The 17,455-nt window shown below is 41.8% G+C and overlaps 1 long non-coding RNA gene across 1 annotated transcript; it reads left to right on the plus strand.

Annotated features, from left to right (window-relative positions):
- Positions 1 to 12,795: 12,795 nt before the first annotated feature.
- LOC311232193 lies at positions 12,796 to 13,740 on the plus strand. The gene is made up of 3 exons (XR_014619930.1): positions 12,796 to 12,886; positions 13,446 to 13,476; positions 13,632 to 13,740. It is a non-coding gene; the product is annotated as an uncharacterized lncRNA (long non-coding RNA).
- Positions 13,741 to 17,455: the final 3,715 nt, after the last annotated feature.

Raw genomic sequence — 17,455 nt, forward strand, 5'->3', positions numbered from 1 at the left:
CCCGTAGGAGCCACTAGGCACACTGAACTCAATCACTGGAGAGGGAGAGAGAGAAGGAGAAGGAAGGGCAAGAGAAAGAGAGAGCGCGTACCACTGTACCACATCGCACTCCCACATGCACACCTGTGCTCCTCCAAATCCACCTACCGCATCGTTCCAACCACTCCAAACGCAACACCAACAACCTAACAATGCCTGCCCCATTCCCTAAACCAACATCTCCAGCACCCAAAACCGGCCATAACAGTGTAGAACGGACACAGTCCCAAGCCTAAAGCTTCCTCCATTAACATTAAATTGAAAACATAACCCTTTAACTGAATATCAAATAGCAAGCCACCTTAGATCCCAACTTGACAAGGTAGAGAAAGAGAGGGAGAGAGAGAGAGAGAGAGAGATAGAGAGAGAGAGAGAGAGAGAGAGAGAGAGAGAGAGAGAGAGAGAGAGAGAGAGAGAGAGAGAGAGAGAGAGAGAGAGAGAGAGAGAGGAGAGGGAGAGGGAGAGGGAGAGGGAGAGGGAGAGGGAGAGAGAGAGAGAGAGAGAGAGAGAGAGAGAGAGAGAGAGAGAGAGAGAGAGAGAGAGAGAGAGAGAGAGAGGGGGGGGGGGAGAGGGAGGAAGGAAGGGAGAGGGGGAAAGGGAGGGGAGGGGGAGGGGAAGAGGGGGAGAGCAAGAGAGAGGGTAAGAGAGAAAGAGGGGGAGCGGGAGGGAGAGAAAGGAAGGAGGGAGGGAATTAGAGAGAGCGAGAAAGTGAGAGGAAGAGGGAGAGGGGGGATAAAGAGAGGATAAATGAAAAAGACAGACTTAGAACTCAAGCGGCAACACCGCCCTCTGCTGTAACGCTCTAACATCACCCCTACTACACTACAATACCCACAACGTCCTGTAGGAGGTGTCTTCCCCATTCTACAACAAGTGCGTCATCACGCAGCCAACCATACCTACGTCAAACCCACGTGGTCCCTTAACATGAAACTACACGCCCCAGAATCCTCTTACCCCGGACGTTGCACCATGCTTACCCACATGATGGTCTCGTCGCCTACCACCAACTATATCACCACAAATTGCTACCACTGCTCATTAAACCAACCTATCACCAATATAATAAAGTTATTGTAATTCAAGAGATAAGACCTCTTGCATAAACGACACAACAGGTGAAGAATTGTACCTAAACTAGAACGGGAGCCTAAGCCACAGCTCTACTGCCCCCTAGTGCATTTTCAACCAAACACCGTCCACACTGATCACGGCTCTCATTCTCCAAACACATTTCACTCACAACCTAGTACGCATGCGCAGGCCTTTTTTACAGCCAATCAAATACCCCTATCCATAATTACATACAACATTAAAAGTACACAATCACACTGCAATTCACACGACGCATTAATATCATTGATATACGCTTCACACAGCAACATCACCCGTTCACAATATTAGCATTGAACAGCCCCAGCAGCATGTAGCATGTAGCATGTAGCTAGGTAGCCTTAGCCACCGTTAGCCACGCCATAGCATTCGCCATCTAGTAACAGTGGCCGCAGTAGCCTATATTAGCTCCCAACACCGCTCGTTAGCTTGCAGCTTAGCCTAGCTTCTTAGCCAGCCTAGCTTAGCATACGCTCCGAGCGTAAACGGCAGTCTTATTCCTTTCACGGAGCATCTATAGCAGACCACGACGGCAGCGTTATAATGACGTCACCCATTAACTGGACTTTAATCCAACATAAGCGCTATTTTTACAGATAAAAAAATATAAAAACATTACATACGCGAACAACTTCCGGGTCAGCACTTGCTAGTTTGAACTCCAAACCTGACCAGTCGTTTAGCACCCGCCATTGTTCTAGCCTCTGCTTAGAACGACTTCCGGTTCAAAGTCTTTGTTGTCTTCCGTTTTCGAAAGACTAGCTTGACCTTTAGCTAGTCGATAGCTTGAGCGTTAGCTCGAGCGTTAGCTCCATTATTATCCTAGCCTTAGCTTTAGCATTACCACACATTGTTACTTTTTTCAATAGTTTCCCCGTACACATTTCTATCGCAATAAAAGCGTCCGTATTACAATACCCGCAATGAACACTTGCATAGTAAACAGTATAATTAAACAATTCGTTGCTAAGAGCTTATTGTACCCGTTTGTCGCGGCGTAACGTATTGAAATAAACGCCCAAGCTAAACACGTTCTATCGGGATCTTCACCGATCTTTGCCTTCTGAAATCAACCTTCTCATGGTCAACAGGCAAGCCCCGCATCCCCCTAATCAACCCTTAATAACGGATAGATTATGGCTAGAACAGCTGATATCCCTCAGAGAAAATCCCCTCCCCGTAAAAATACCGGGGTCCGGCTAAACTGGGTGATATTTTCAAAAGCCTACGTGTTCAGCTTCGGAAGGCCCCTCGTACGCTCATTTCACCACTACGTTAATATCCCGCGACCCGTAACGAACACATCATATCGGCGCCTTCTTTACATATCCATCTGATCCCGTGATCTGTACAGTTGTGGACCAGAGCCTGAAAGTCCCATTCGCGTCATTGCCGACGTTCTATGCCGCCACTCCCTGCCGCTTGAGATTCGCCAGTAAGCGGAGGCCTGGCGTTAACCCAGCAATCGCACACTCTCATAATCCACCCACTGTACAGTACACGAAAAAAATAACTCATCATACCATACACCCCTGAAAAGACATGGCCCGTCCTTCCCGAACGCAAAGACGAATTTGGCCACGATCAAGAGCCATTCGTCAAGCGCAGCCCGGTTCTATCAATTACAGAGTGGCGTCCTGGACGTCCCCGCTTTAAATTGACCCATGCCTAATATTACCTGTCGAACGTCACGCATCCCTGCTACCCCATCATTGCGCCCACCAAGATCCCCGCGACAGACACGGAGCTCCGGCGGGCGTCCTCAGCAACCCCATCCCACCTGGACGCCTCGTCGTCGGCATAATCGCCTTGTGTCTGTCACTCACCTGATTCACGTAGAATTGCAGAATGTCCCGTGGGTGATCCAGATCATCCGGCGCTGTAGAGTCACGAACCCCTTGCTCGTATGCCGAAAAATTCACGTTCCAGCTAGGGTCAAACGGCACCATTTATCGTAAAAGGAATAAGGGTTTTACCTTAAAAAACCATCTATCTGATTTACTCTGCGTTGTGTTTCTAAATTCACCTTAAAACCTATTTACTGATAAAACCAACACGGTTTGTAAGACGGCAGTGGAGCAGGAGAATGAAGAGGATTCTTTTTCTCAGATCTGTTTTAATTCAAAGTCAAGAAGTACAAGATATTCTCTGAGTCCAAATGAGTATACTGTGCAATAATATTAATGTACCAAACACTATGGCATTTGTCATCAATACTAGACTAAGAGAGTAGATTAAAGAATAATAATCTTCAATGGAGCCTTAGTGGCGGAGCGTCGTTGAGTTGTTGATTTTCTTTGTTTCAAAGAGCTTCTTCGTCTGTTTCCCGCTTGCCGTCCTCTTCCAGGGGGGGTGGTGTGTGTCTTCTGTGTTTTTGTGTCTTCCCACACCCCCCTTTTATCAATGAGCCGAAACTCCTCAACGTGAGGTCATCAGTGACCTCACACAAATGGTTTCATCCAATCACCAACATTCACAGTTCAAATCTCAATGTAGGTGGGACTTAGTCCAACTGTTTCATTTTCATTGTTTCAAATCAAATGGATATTTACTAGTTAAAATTAGACTTAATAATTTTGGTATCAAGTCTCAGAACCTTCATGGTTGAATGCTGCTTACTTCCCTAAACACATACATTATATTTTTGTCTAAAAAGTATTTGATTCTAGATGAAAATCACTGTTTTTCTCATCAGTCTAGTTTTATAGCATTTTAATCATTCCTTTTAGCTTAAGTTGAATAGCTACTAACAGTTTATACTTAGTTATCATTAAAATATGTCCCACTTGATTCAACCAAGGCTCAGTTGCATACTTCAATGATTCTTCTCCTATATATAACATTGTTTCATCTCATTCCATTCATCAACCTTTATACAGTTCAACAGTAATAATTGCAAGTTATTTTCACATTAATTGTAAGTATATTAAACCAGTAAAAATACATTTAAGTTCCTTAAAAGATAGTTCCTCCTATATACCACTCATACCAACTGTCTGCATCCTGTGTCACAAGGCAGCTGGGTAAGAGATAACAACTTCATGATATGTGCTCATCTTTTGTTCAACACTTGGCCAACACCCATTGTAAACAGTTCTTATTGACCACCTACTGTCTCACGCTCACATTCCAAGTCGCTTCACACACACTCTATCCTGAGAGCAGCCTTGATTACATCCTGCTCCTAGTATACTTTGCTGTCTCTAACTTGGCCCTTTTGACCCCCTTTGGTTGACTGAATGGGACAGCTGTTTTCTGACCAAATCCTATGTGCTTTAAACCTTTTCTCCTAGGGACATTTTCCAGTGTGTGTAGGAGCTATATTTATCAAATTCTACGACACTTATCTTGGAACCACTGAGACATAATCTATGACACTCCGAGTCCTGAACGTGCTGGTAATATGTCTTAAGTGCCTGAAACGGTCGCAGAAATTATATGATCTGATATCTGCTTGGAGAATGGCATTCTGTCTTAAACTCGAAAGCGCGTTCCCGTTCAGGTCATTTGCATACAAACCACGCCCCCGACAGTCCTTATAAAGCAGTCAATGGGCAGTGTGCAAATTCTCGCTGAAATGTCAAAGCGACGCTCTGACACGGGAGGAAGCGCACCTGCCTCTAAGCAACGGCGTAAGAATTTCACGAATGCTGAAATGGAGGTGGGGAACCCTTGTAAACAAGACAAACGTATTCCTCTGGTCTGCATCCTCTTAACAATTGTGTGTATTGAGCTGTACTGTATTGTAAATTCTGCAATCTGTTAATAAAGTTTCCATTCATTAATTCAGGTACTGATATCGGGAGTGGAGAACTATAAGGGGGTTCTTTTCAGTAGCGTCAGCTCCGGTTACAGGGGCACCCACAAACGGGAGGTATATTGAGCTGTACTGTACTGTACCCATTCTGCAATCTGTTAATAAACCTTTCAATCAATCAATCAGGCATGGGCCCAAATCACCGGAGAGGTGAACGCTGTATCCGGCGAGGGGCGCACAGCCACCGAGCTGAATAAAAAATGGGTCGACATAAAGTCATCCTGCAAGCACCTGCGTGGCCTGGACCTGCGTGTCCAGGCCATTATAGGCACCACAGCGATCGCGGGTGTAGACGGTGCCGACAGGAATGAGACGACGCGCGGGGCTGGGCACCGTCTCCTGTTCTCAGCAGCCAGCATGTCTCCCGTCCCCGAAGGATCCGATACAGACACAGACGGTAGGAGTCCCTCCCACAACAGGTGCATCCCAATAAATTAGAACAGGGAATATATTGATTGCCTCCATGCACAGTAAATCTTGCAGTGTCAAATGAAGGGAGTGTTAACACTTTACTCTATTTAGAGTTGATTTAACATTAATTGTAGTTGGGAACAAATACGCAAGATGTACTGTACATCCAGCAGGTCCGCGTCACTCTCGGCGAAGAGATCAGCGTGGTCCCTGTACTGGCACTCCCTATTCATTGCGCGTTCGTATCGAGCATAATTATGCTGGACGTTACCCATAATTGTATGTGTAAGCCTTGGGTGCAGAGTTGACCATTTAAGCATGGCGCGATTAATCACTGTTAATTGGATGCCAGGGTTCAATGTACACGATTGCAGGTTTATTTGTCACACGCAACATCGTACCGGTAAGATGAGCAGTGGAATGTTTATCCACTGGCTCTTATAATGTATACAATAAGCAAATGTCCCAAACTATAAATGAGAACAACAATAAAATTATAACAGAATTATGTGGCTGATGTATTTATTTATTCCGAGTCATTTGCAGTGTGTGTAGTGCTATTATTTATTTTTCCGACATCAAATAACGTAATTTCTTATCATACAAATATTGTCATATTCATTTTAATTGTGATTAAGTAATTAATTCCAAGGAGGCCTGTAGCGTTGACGTGAAGGAATCACTATGAGAACACAGTCTGTCAAGTTATAATACAAATTTAAATTAGTCAATCAATCATGAGATTTGATCTCAGGAAAATTTGGGGACTCCCACTCCCAGCCCTAATATATCTTAAATGGGCCGAAATCTGGCTAAGATGAAATATTTTGTCGTAACTTCGTTCGGGAATGAGACCCATTGTCCCAAGTGCATTTAGTGTTAGTGCAAATAAATTAATAAATATAAATATTTCAGTGACAGTCCAGTGAGTTAATGGTAGGAGGGGGGGGGGGGGGCGTTGACTTGCAAAGGATGAAATAGTGTATAGTGCAGCAATGCAAGTCCGGTTCACAGTTATTGTCAGTAGGAGTTAGATCATTTTGTGTACTGTACTGTGTAGGGACTGTCCTGCTCCACTAGGGGCAGGCTTTTCTCATTCACTAGGCTGGGGGCGGGGCTGGCTTTTCTAATTCACAGGAGCGATCTTTTCTACCACAGTGCACGTTGGCTTTGAGAGTTGTTTGATTGATTGAAAACTTTATTAACAGATTGCAGAATGGGTACAGTACAGTACATAGATGTAGCAGTACTGTCTATCTGTATGTCATGTATGTCATATATGTCCTGATGAATTGAAAATGGGGGACCCTGATGTAAACAAGACGAAAGTCTTTCTCTGGTCTGCATCCCCTTAACAATTGTGTGTATTGAGCTGTACTGTAGTGTACCCATTCTGCAATCTGTTAATAAAGTTTTCACTACCCACTTTCAAAAACACTCTCAAAAAACACCTAAGGGAGACTGCAATTCGAAACTGGCCCCTGTAAATGTCCGAACACAACCCCCTCCAATGTACAGTAAATTACCAAGTATGGTCTTGTCAATATTCCAATGTACAGTTTTGTTTGTACAGTTGTACAGTGTCCCCCACCCACCCCTCCTACCCAACCTCCCCCCCACTCCTACCCAACACCCCCACCCAACCACCTCCAATGTACAGTCCCCCCCTCCCCCCACCTACCCAATCCAATGTACAGTTTCTACGTCAAATGTATATACTCTTTTTTCTGGACTCTTTTTGTATCACAAACAGTACTGTATTTGCAAATCTGGTATGTCATAAATGTATAGATGTAGCAGTACTGTCTATCTGTATGTCATGTATGTCATATATGTTACGATGAATTGAAAATGGGGGACCCTGAAGTAAACAAGACAAAAGTCTTTCTCTGGTCTGCATCCCCTTAACAATTGTATGTATTGAGCTGTACTGTACTGTACCCATTCTGCAATCTGTTAATAAACTTTTCAATCAATCAATCAATACATCCAGCTTGCAGTGTGTGTAGTTGGCTTTGAGTTGGCCATCTTATCTAGGCAACATTATATTATAAGAGTTATATCATTAAGGGTGTGTGTGTGTGGGGGGGGGGGGGGGGGGGGTGATACTAGCTAGCTAACTGAATAATGAAGAATAACCAAGTCATGTTTTTTGTATTTGTCACATATAAAGTGGTTACTGTATGAGCCCCCTGGGAATGTGCTTCATACAGTAAAAAAATTAAAATAATAGCAAACAATGAGGTAAAAATGCACAAATTTGGTATGGATGTAGTGCAAATCCGTTTGTAATATATACAATATGGTGTAGTGTCTAAAGTGAGTGTAGGGTGAGTGTTTGTTTAGGAGTGTGTGCAATGAATATAGCTGGATCGGTTAATGTTACATAGTCATTGAGCATCCTGATGGGAGCCTTTCAATCTCAATATGAGAGTTTTGCATTTAGATGCCACTTATATCCCCCTCGGAGCGTGAGAGAAGCATGTGCTCAAACTGAAAAAAGACACACCAAATAGCTTTGGTCACACAGTTACCATATATATTTAAGCTATAGGTCATGACTGTATATCGTGATTATATCACAGCTAAGGGGCGTTGCTTGGTCCGATGTGAAGCCCCATGACTGTTGAAGCCCCAACAGTCATCTCCCGCCTCGACTACTGCAACCGCAACGCACTGCTCACTGGCCTCCCGGCCACCGCCACCAAGCCTCTTCAACTCATTCAAAACGCAGCGGCCCGCCTGATCTCAATTCTCAAACCTATACCGAAGTCGGCCCATGTCACCCCACTTCTTAGGGACCTGCACTGGCTCCCCATTGCTGCACGTATCCGCTTCCGGCAAAGGGAACCGCTCCCGCCTACCTCCGGTCAATGGTCTCTAACTACACACCCTCAAGACCCCTACGCTCTGCATCTTCTGGCCGCCTCAGACCTACTCCTATCCAAGCTCCGGGAGGGTCATCAAAGAGAAGCCGCCTATTCTCAGTCCTTGCCCCACAATGGTGAAATGAACTACCCACCCCAGTTAGGACAGCCAAATCCCGTCCAATCTTTCGCCGTCGACTAAAGACGCACTTCTTCAACCATTATCTGAAATGAGAGAGAAAAAACTAACCCTAACTAACCTTACTGTCATGCACTTGTCCTAATAAACTAACCTACACTGTAACACACAACACTTTGATGAACATTGATACTCAGCTGATAGAGTTGTACCCTTCCTGATGACTTGTCGTGCAGAACTTGTAAGTCGCTTTGGATAAAAGCGTCAGCTAAATGTAAATGTATAATCACAATAAATCACGGCCTGAATTTAACTGTTGCTTTTGTAAAACAATCACCAAATATGGCAATATAACTATAGTTTATAAAGAAAAATTAGACACATTCCAACCATGTGTTGACATGGCAATAAAGTGTTCTATTCTATTCTATTCTAATGCTAAGTAGTAAATAATTCATGAATACTGTACAAGGAAATAGGTCCTACTAAAGAAGAACAGTTAAAATGTGCAGGAAAGGTAAAAAAAAAAGAAAACCCAAGGGCTTATAAGCGACCTCCCCTCTTAAACCTATATAGGATAACTACACACAAAAAAATTACACATTATGCACAAACACACATGCGCATATCCCTTTCTCATACACACAGATACATACAATACAGCATTATACAACTATTATAATGTTGAAAAAAAAAAAAAAAAAAGACTTTACACAAATACACATGGATACTATAGACTACAGGATTTGTAGTTCTTTTTTAAGCTTACTTTTAAATATATTTAAAGTGGAACATGTTTCTATTCGATTTTGTATATCATTCCACATCACTGCACCTTGATAAACAAATGAGAATTTGGCAACATTGCCCTAATTGCAATATATTCTTTGTAAAAGGTTCTTGAGGGATCCACCAGAGAGATACGAGTCTGACTACCTCGAGATGTACACGTCAATCACTAATGTGGAAATGGAGATTTTGGGGTAAGTAGTGTCACAATCAAACATGCTGTAATTAAGATTAATTTATTTTAGTTTTTATGTCATATAGTTTACAAGAAGTCTAACAAAGGCAACTTTAATATTATAGGAGTGCCTTCAGGAATGTTTGGTCCCTGGATAACTGGAGAGTGTGTTATCCCCCCCAGTGGCGGCAAAAAGACTTCGACAACTGTGGGCTGGTGGTTTGCTGTGTAAGAAAGTTGTTCAGTGACATATTTGCAAGTCATGGCTTTTAACACTGATTATTAGAAGAGTAATAAACACAATATAAATGGGAAAATGTTTAAGTCTATATCTTGTATGAGGTGGGCATAAGCACAGTGATGTAATATAGATATTCTTCATTGTAATGTTATTTAAATGTAATGTAGGTGTGACATATTGTTGGTATTTTGTCACTTCTTTTTATACTCCAAATACTTTCTTGCAGGCAGCAGAGATGGAGGCAAATGGACAAATTATGGCAAATATCTATCTTGGTCAAGAGTTGTGGATTGCCATTCGTATGTACCATGCTGCTTGTCTCGCAAGTCAAGATCAGGTAATCATTTAATATTTCAACAGATTATATTAACTATAAATTAAAGGCCCAAATAATTATATATTTTAGAACTCAAGGACTGCAGAACAGGTACAAAATAGAGTCATTGCAGGATTTTGTGTAGTTAATACGGAGACACACTATATTATGAGGAGACAGAGCACCCTGGAGAAATCTTGAATGGAGACATTTGCATCACTGAAGCTACTTGCTACAAAACATATTAATTGAAAATTATTAAATGTGATATTATTTTATGTCCAGTAGATTATAATCTAGTTTTCTAGTTTTTAATTTTTTATTGATCTTTTCCCCCCTCCTTTTTCCTCCGATTTTCTCCCATCCCAATGTTAGTTGTTATGCCAATTCCCAATCCCCTTCCTGGTCGCTGCGCACTTACCCCCCACAGTCGGTCTGGGAGGCTATCACATGCTTCCTCCGACACACGCCTAGCCAATCAACCGCTTCTTTTCACCTGGCATCGCGGACTCTCACTGAGAGGGTGTAACGTGTGGAAGGATCACACTACCCCCATTAGATCCTATCCGCGCTGAGCAGGCGCCCCGACCGAACTGTAGGAGTCGCTGTTTACAACGACCCGGGCCCACCCCGCCAGCTTTCCCACCCTCTAATACTGCCAATTGTATTAGTGTGAACGGCCAGCCAAGCTGGTGACAACGCCGGGAGCTGGATTCGAACAGGCGAATCCAGCGTCTCCGGCGTTGGTGACGAACGCAATCTCCGCTACGCCACCTGACCGCCCGCTAGTTTTCTAGTTTTAAATATATTTTAAATTAATCACAATATTTGCAGTGAGTGGTTGCCATGGTAAACATCTGTAGAAGGGGTCAGGTCTTGTTCGTTTCCGTTATCAAGACAGCGGTGGAGTGAGCAGACTTCTCTTTTGGTTCTTATATAAATACGGTATGAAATACTTGCCAGTATAATTAATAATTTAGGACCTGCTCCGAGGTCATCAATTGGCACACATGCGATGCATGCATGCAATTCGTATCTGCGATTAACCCATCCCGTCGTCCTTCCCCCCCAAGGGCAGCCGGGAGCAGACAGGCACAACGTGAGCCGCGCCAGGGGACCAATCCAAGTGCTCCTGTCCGTCTTCGTCAAGGACGCCACAGCGTTAGCGATCTTGTTGTTGTGCATGTTTTTCCATTGGGTTTATCTTATCGGGGGGGAAACCCTTGCGAGCACGGGGAGAACATGCAAACTCCACACAGAAAGGCCTGGGAGATACCCCACCTGGGTAACTGGCACCATGGAAACCTGGTCCCCAAGCGGGATTCGAACCCTGGACCTTCTTGCTGTGAGGCGACAGTGTTAACCACTACACCACCGTGCCGCCTAGTTCAAGTTCAAGTTCTTTAATAGTTGTCATACAGAAGTACAGAATACTTTCATACAAAATGCTTCTTTCTGTTACGCTCCAGAGACTGTGCTAGACAAGATAGTATCAAATAACATAATAACATAATATAGCATGAATTTAGAAGAAGAAAATGAGGTCACAGTGTTCGGTATAGACATATGTACAATGTTCTGAGTTACCATATAATATACAATACACAATACTATGCAGTGTACTAATGTACAGTACTATCTAGTGCAAAGCAGAAATGGGATGAGGTACAATTTTAGGTACAATTTACAGTAAGGTGTACGAGTTGTAGTGCAATCCTTCATCCATAAATATAAAGTGTGGGGAGTGGGTGCTACAGTGTGTTTGTTTAAAGTGGGTGTGTGCTATAAAGTGTGTGGAGTGGGTGCTACAGTGTGTTTGTTTAAAGTGAGTGTGTGCGTGTGGATGTGTGTGCTATGTGCGTTTGGTGGTTGTTGTTGTGTAGTGTTCATTCATTGTTCGTTTAGCAGCCTGATGGCCTGGGGATAGAAGCTACTTCTGAGTCTTTCTGTGCTCGCCTTGAGACTCCGGTATCGCTTGCCTGACCGCAGCAGTTCAAAGAGGCAGTTGTTCGGGTGACTGGAGTCTTTAATGATTCTCTTAGCCTTGCCCTTGCAACGCTTGTAGTAAATGTTCTGGAGGGTGGGGAGCCCCCCTCCAATTGTGCGTTCGGCTGAACGTGTCACTCTTTGTAGTCTGCTTCGGTCTTTTGCAGTGCTATTCCCAAACCAGGAGGTGATGTTGCCGGTCAAGATGCTCTCTATTGTACATGAGTAGAAGTTCTTAAGGATCTAGTGAGTCGATGCAAGGCTATTAGCTGAGCTTACTTACAGAGTCCCATGGTCTGCGTTCTGTTTGTATCACTCTGGGTTTCTGGTATTGGCAGAAAGGTTGCTTTAATTTAGAGTAAAAGGAACTCACAGCCAGCTCTGCATATTTAGTCAGGCTCTTTATTTTGTCAATCATCTCTTTTGAAAGCAAGGTTATGGAGCCTACCTACACTATAATACACCTAACAAATTCTTTGTCTTGTTTGTTTTAGGAAGTTGAACCTGACGTAAAGGAAGATGGGCAACTACAAAACGGGTAAGAAACAGATCAGTTTCACAGCGACACTTTCAGTTGTACCTGTAATACAAATACAAGTTGGCTGAAGTAAAAATGTTTGCCCAAACTAATAATAAAAGCTATTGATAATTGTTTTCACAACATGTCTTTTATTTGACACAAAATTAGGAAGTATCAATAAGAGTATTGACAAGTATTGGTATCGATAAGCAGTATAGATAGTGGTATTGGTATAGATAAAATACACCAGATTTTTTACATTTTAAAAATACACCAGATTTTTCCGATGGGATGATAAAGACAATTTATGTTATCACTAATTATTAATTTTTTCTTTTATTGTGTATATAGGCCAAAAAACATGATCCAGTGTCACACGTGCAAAAAAGACAACCATACAGAATGTGCTGGTGTGAAAGAATTGTTCAGTTGTGGGTGTGACCAGTTGACAATTCGTCCAGTACATACCGTAGGTGAGTTTAGGTCTGACCGATTAGCTCTATATATGCTATATATGCTACTATAGTGCTATTGAAAGTACGCTTTTCAATAACTCCCCAACCTTCAAATACTTTGTTTCTGCCCTCTTCTGAAATAAGCGTTAGTGGAGCAGGGATGGCCAAATAAAATTACCTCTGATTTGTCATTGTTCAATTGGAAAATGTGCTGTACAACATTTGATGCCAGGATCAGACTACATTAATTCAGCCAGACCTTTACACAATTTGAACAACGACAAATGGGTGTCTTTACCCCTTGTAGTGTGACATAATCAAAGAACAGCAATGTGGTTTCTGGCGAAGACAAAAATATTGTGTACTAGTCTGATCCTGGCATAAGACAGATGCTTTCTAGATTGAAAAAGATAGACACAAGGCTGCACAAAGTCAGATGGTCACACTATTTACCATATTGGGGGCCTTGTCTAAAGATGTCACAATGGATTGGGATCGTTTCACCCTCTTCTGTTGACTGTGTGAGTCTACTTACTAACAGTGATAATTTTTCAACATATCCTTGACTTTTTTACAGACTGAGAAATGCTGTCAGAGAAAACAGCGTGGTAAGTCTACTGACTGCAGACGAAATAAGGGTATTGTAGATCCAATTAAATATTTCTTCATGTCTGCCATGATTAGAATACTGTTTTGGACTGCTATTGTACATTTGTAAATGTAGGTATGTTTATTTGAAATAGTCTTTTATGTTCTCATGCAGGGAATTGATAGAGACCTGAAAAATGGAACCCTCATTTCTCAAAGAATGTTCCTACAGCAGTCAGGGTTGGCATCGCGTACTGCTTTTTAAGAAGAAAGCTGAATACTCCATTTTTGGTTCTGATGCTGTAAGGATACCTTTATGGATAAAAAACTAATTGACGATAACATTGATTGATTGATTGAAAACTGTATTAACAGATTGCAGAATGGGTACAATATAGTACAGCTCAATACTAACAACTGCTAAGAGGATGAAGACCAGAAAAATACTCGTCTTTTCGAACAAGGGAAGGCGGGGATGCTTTGCTGAATTATTTGATGCTTTATACATTAAAACCTTTTTCAGAACTGACAACACTACTTTAGAATAAAGCTAATTTGGGTATAAAACAACAAACATTCCGTGGGTCCATGAAATCAAGTCTCCCATTCATTGTGGGATCAATGGAGGAACTTAGGACTTTATACCAGATGACATCACAAGTTTAGTAGTTCATGTGCAGAAAAATGTATTGAACTTCCCTAAGCCATGGAAATAACATAATTGTATTCTTAATTTGGGTGTTGTTGCCCTTTAAGTACACCTTGTATCATGATAAATGCTTTGCATCTGACTCTTGTCCTTTTTTTTATCTATCTAGACTGAAGAATTGGCAGACACTATCATTAAAGCTCTCCCAAGCATAAGGAAAAATATGGAGATAGACTACATGTTCAATGTACTAATGTACTAAGGTTAGAATACATTTCAAATTATATTTTTGTGTCTGTTAAACAAGGTATGTGTATTGTTTGAATTCCAGATATTGAATTTGTGTTTTGCTATTTGTTCCAAATTAATGGAATATTTATAATCTTATAAAAAATATGGATTATAGGAAATACACTGGTTAACAAATTAGCTGTTATACATCTAATTTGTCTACCGGTATATGCATTAATTCTGATCAATGTTAACAATTATAATTAAAAAGCTATAGGTTAATATACCTTATTATTTGGTAACAAAAACACCTACTAATTACTTGTAGGCACACATGGAATTGTGGAATTTATTATGTGCTCTCCTTGGAACCAAAATCAGTTGCCACATTTTTTCTGTGATTTAGCAAGCAGCATTATGTTACTGGAATGTGCAGAGATTTGATACCGATCCCAAATAAATTGTTTGTATAATAATAGTTTGTTTGCCCATCATTTATGAATTGTTATGATATTATTTTGTATTACTAATGTCTGTCCCTCCTTCCCTTAGGCATGTCTTTATATATTGAATAAATATGAAGGCATGAACCGATACCAAGGAGAAGAACTCATCGGAACACCAGTAGCGGCTAGAAAATACAAAAAGATGATAGATAGATGGATAGATGGATAGATGGATAGATGGATAGATGGATAGATGGATAGATGGATAGATGGATAGATGGATAGATGGATAGATGGATAGATGGATAGATGGATAGATGGATAGATGGATAGATGGATAGATGGATAGATGGATAGATAGATAGATAGATAGATAGATAGATAGATAGATAGCTGCTACATGGTAGATGTAGATGTGGTCGCAATAGGGGGGGGGGTGATTGTTCAGTTCAGTGATGGTTCTTGGGAAGAAGCTGTTCTGCATCCTCGAGGTGCGGGCATTGAAGGCCCTGTAGGCCTATCGCCTCCCAGATGGCAACAGGGAGAAGAGGTGGTGAGAGGGGTCAAGTCAAAGTAAAAAAAGTCAAGTCAAAGATTTTTATTGCCATGTATGGACGAATCCACATTGGAATACGGGTACATGAGCAAACACTGTGTAAACAGTACAGGAAAAATATGTAAAAACACAGACAGTATAAAAAGGACAAATGCTAAAAATACACTGAGGGTGTATATAAACAGCAATAAGAAAGATGGCTGGGAATTCTTTAGGGAGATAAAAGGGGCGACATTTAATGACTAGGCATTCAAGATTAATATTGCAGGTCTTGTTCATGACCGTAGTATCGGTACACCACTTTTCATTCACAAGAAGACAGATCCCTCCTCCTTTGGTTTTGCCGGTACATTCCTTCAGTCGGTCTGAGCGAAACACAGCGAATCCCGGCGGCAGGACTGCATGTTCGCCAGGTAGATGGAAGGCAGTGGAGGCTTGAAAGGGCGCTCGCGGAGTTTGACAAGCACCCCGCCTCGCCTGCCCCGGTGTCTGCGTCTTTGACGGCTCCCGTCACCTGCAGAGGGACATGCAGCGAAGTCCTTGCATCTGAGCTCGGGATTAACGTGGGAAACTTCCCGAACATCGTCGCGGATCTGGAGAAGTATTTCTCTGTTGTATCGAACAGTAGTAGATGTCCCGGACACATACACATTTAGAACGATTTCGTGCGTTTCATCCTTCAGGATGCTGCTAGCTCTGCGGAGGCAGCATGTTCTTAATATGTCATCCAGTGTGGGCAGGGGGAGACCGAGGATTTTTTGGGAGGTGTTTATGATGTTTCATGTTAAATTAAAGTTTTTTACTATTAAGTTGTCACCTGTCATTCCTTAAATACAAGTTGTTTACTATTAAGTTGTCACATGGCATTCCTTAAAACAGCAAACATTTTCCTGAAGGAATTGTATGGGCTAGCAAGCTGGAAGTCATGAGATTACTTGAATGTAATTCAAGCATATATACCTTTAGGAGTTGAACATGAAGTAGTATTTTAACTTTGGGTGGAATAAAGTTTTAGAAACATTTGGGATGAATACACCTTTAAAGCTATTTGTGGGAATACACATACACAAATAAAAACGAAAGAATAGAAAAACATGCAGAACTGATCTCTAATGCTGTCACGTCCCTGATGAAGATGAACAGGAGCACTTGGATTGGCAAGGTATTGTATTGGAGCGGACCCACGACAGGATGAAGGATGACAGGATGGGTCAAGCGCAGATGACATTTCAATGGCAACCCCCCCAAAGGAATGCGTGTGTGCTGCCCATCTCACATGTGTTACAAATAAAGACTTCATAGTCTCATTTCATTCATTTATTCATTCAAACTATTTGGGGTTATAAGCTTTAAAAGGATTTGGGGAAGACACCATAACACAATTGGGTATTCAAACCTTTAAAACCATTTGGGTGGAATACACCTTTAAAATGATTCGGGAAGACACATTTGGGTATTAGAACCTTTAAAACCATTTGGGTGGAATACACCTTTAAAATTATTCGTGGAAGACGCATTTGGGTATTAGAACCTTTAAAACCATTTGGGTGGAATACACCTTTAAAATTATTCGTAGAAGACACATTTAGGTATTTGAACCTTTAAAACCATTTGGGTGGAATACACCTTTAAAATTATTCGGGGAAGACATTTGGGTATTAGAACCTTTAAGACCATTTGGGTGGAATACACCTTTAAAATGATTTGTGGAAGACACATTTTGGTATTAGAACCTTTAAAACCATTTGGGTGGAATACACCTTTAAAATGATTCAGGGAAGACACATTTGGGTATTAGAACCTTTAAGACAATTTGGGTGGAATACACCTTTAAAATTATTCGGGGAAGACACATTTGGGTATTAGAACCTTTAAAACCATTTGGGTGGAATACACCTTTAAAATCATTCGGGGAAGACACATTTGGGTTATAACCTTTAACACGATTTGGGTGGAATACACCTTTAACTGTCCTGCAGCCATTTTATCACTGTCCTGCAGCCATTTTACCACTATCCTGCAGGCTGCAGCCATTTTACCACTGTACACTGTCCTGCTACTGTTGCATCACTGTCCTGCACTGTCCTGCTAACCATTTGGGTGGAATACACCTTTAA

The sequence above is a fragment of the Notolepis coatsorum genome (genome assembly GCF_963971535.1).
Source record: "Notolepis coatsorum genome assembly, chromosome: 7".
NCBI lineage: Eukaryota > Metazoa > Chordata > Actinopteri > Aulopiformes > Paralepididae > Notolepis > Notolepis coatsorum.